Below are 2,576 nucleotides of genomic sequence, written 5' to 3'. Positions count from 1 at the left end.
TTTATTACTTTTTGCGACTAGTATACTTGCTATTTTTGCATGTTGTAGTAAACACGCATCACTTTACCAACACATCTTCGACTGTACCCCTTGGATGTTTGATGGATCTATCTACAAGTTGCAATGACATGGTCGTTCACTTCACCAATTCCCAATCTCCTGAAAACAGAAAAAGGCATTAAATTGATGCTAGCACCTAAATCACATAAAACTTGATCAAAGGTAATGTCTCTTATAATGCAAGGAATAGTAAAACTCCCTGGATCCTTGAGTTTTGGGGGGTAGCTTCTTCTAGAGAATGGCGCTGCACTCCTCCGTGAGCATCACTGTTTCCTCATCCTCTAACTTCTTTTTGTTGGATAAAATCTCCTTGAGAAATTTCGCATAGCTCAGCATCTGTTGCAATGCATTTTCAAAAGGAATGTTAATATGCAATTTTCTAAATATTTCAATGAATTTGGAAAACTGCTTATCCTGATTCTATTTCTTCAGTCTATGAGGAAATGGCACAAGAGGGTGTGATGTGCCAGTTCTGGTGGTATCTTGGGAAATGACAATTTCTCTTTCCTTTGTCTTTGCCTCACTTCCCATTTTTTGTTCTTCTTCCTTAGAACTAGATGGTTTCTCTTCAGCAACTATCTCTTCATCCACCTCCTCATTAGAGTCTTGCTTTTTCTCTCCCTTTGATGGACTTTCTTCTTCCCTTGATTTTTCCACCTCTTCTAACACCGTCCCACTTCTTAGAGTTATCGCATTTGCTTGCTCACGTGGGTTAGTCACCATGTTGCTCAGTAGTGAGCCTTGTGGTCTCTCATTTAACTTATCAGCCAATTGACCCACTTGTACCTCCAAGTTCCGAATAGACGCCCCTTGATTTCTGAAATTAGTTCTCGTCTCATTCATAAAACCTGTGGTCTCCTGCATAAACTTTCCAAACATGTCCTCCAATTTTGTCACTCTTGCTCTCTTGATTGATTGTTCACCCCTGTTTGGTGTTTGGCAATGCTCTTTGGTTCCATTGATTGTTCTGCTGATTCTGATTGCCCCAAGATAGGTTCGGATGATTCCTCTAACCAGGATTATATGTGTTGGAGTACGGATTATTCGGTTGTCTTTGATTTCCTGCCAAGTAGTTAACCTGCTCCAATGATGATGTTGAAGCAAAAGTGTTCCCCACTCGACATTCGCTACTCACGCGATTACCTGCACAAAATTCACAAGTTAGTTGAGGTGCTTGAATGGAATTTACCTGCATACTTCCCAACTATTTCTGAAGTGCTGTAAGCTGGGCTGAAATGCCTGTATATGCATCAACTTCATGAAGACCCATAGATTTCTTCGGTTGCACCCTCTCATTAGGTCTTTGATAATTGTTGCTTGCCAGAACTTCAAGCAACTCGTGAGCTTCTTCGGAATCTTATTTTGCAGTGCTCCTCCCGATGTTGCATCCACCATAGTTTGCACATTCACCATCAATCCGTTATAAAATGTTTGGACTTGCATCCAAACTAGCAACCAATGATGTGCACACCTTCTCAGTAATTCTTTGTATCTCTCCCCAGCCTCATACAATGATTCCAACTCTTCCTGTAGAAACGATGTGATATTATTTCTCAGCTTTGTCGATTTTGCTAGAGGAAGAATTTGGTCAGGAACTTCTGTTCTAAATCGTTCCATGTTGTAATCGTTCCTGTTGGTAATGCCATTAACCATCCCTTAGCTCTATCCTTCAATGAAAATGGGAATAGTCTCAATCTGATAGCATCATCTGACACTTCGTTTGACTTGAAAGTATCACAAATCTCCAAAAAATTGGCAATGTGCAAATTTGGATCTTCCTTCAAATCTCCCCTGAACTGTACCGACTACCGGATCATCAGGATGATTGCCGACTTTATCTCAAAGTTGTTGGCTTGTACTGTGATGAGAATGCAAAATGTCATATTTACCCCCCTTAATGTCTAGTCTTTTATACTTATTTTCTGCCTAAATATACTCGTTATTATTCTATTTTGATTTAGGATGCAAATGGAGGCGTTAATTGCAAAACGAAACTAATTAAGTGAATTAGGACAGTTTCAACATTGTTTCATAATCTGGATATAACGCTCTCATCCGAGCTCTGATTGAGATGATTCAAAATGCTGTGGAACAATAAGAAAGAGAGCTACAACTTTCATGTTTTGAGTTTGGAGAGATACTTGCTGCATCAAGGTTGTAATCGGGCTTCAAGTTGACATACCTGCACTGCCGACGTTCTGGAACATTTTGCCTTGTCATGAAAATCAATTGGGCAGTTTATTATTGGAAGATTTGAAGACATGTGGCACGCAAGTTAAAGCTCAGAATCACCACTTTCCTATTTTATTTTAGGACTTTAGCTTATTTTCAATTAATTAGAATCAAATTAGGATTAATGTTATTTTAGGATATTAAAATATTTCTTTTAGGAGATTTAGTGGAATTCAAATACTTGAACTGGATATTTTTTAAGGAGATCAGATTAGGTTTGGGGGGACACACGCCTCTCTCTGGTCTTCTCTGTAACTTTTTGTGTCCTGTCATAAGCAACCAAG

The 2,576-nt window shown here is 39.1% G+C and overlaps 1 non-coding gene across 1 annotated transcript; it reads left to right on the top strand.

Moving 5' to 3' along the window:
* Positions 1-1,513: 1,513 nt before the first annotated feature.
* Positions 1,514-1,620, top strand: LOC116116739. Its single transcript, XR_004125852.1, has one exon. It is a non-coding gene; the product is annotated as a small nucleolar RNA R71 (small nucleolar RNA).
* Positions 1,621-2,576: the final 956 nt, after the last annotated feature.

Source organism: Pistacia vera, unplaced genomic scaffold (assembly GCF_008641045.1).
Source record: "Pistacia vera cultivar Batoury unplaced genomic scaffold, PisVer_v2 Contig78, whole genome shotgun sequence".
In the NCBI taxonomy this organism is placed as follows: Eukaryota; Viridiplantae; Streptophyta; class Magnoliopsida; order Sapindales; family Anacardiaceae; genus Pistacia; species Pistacia vera.
Note: the sequence above shows the minus strand (reverse complement) of the source record. Positions and strands in the feature narration are given on the sequence as shown.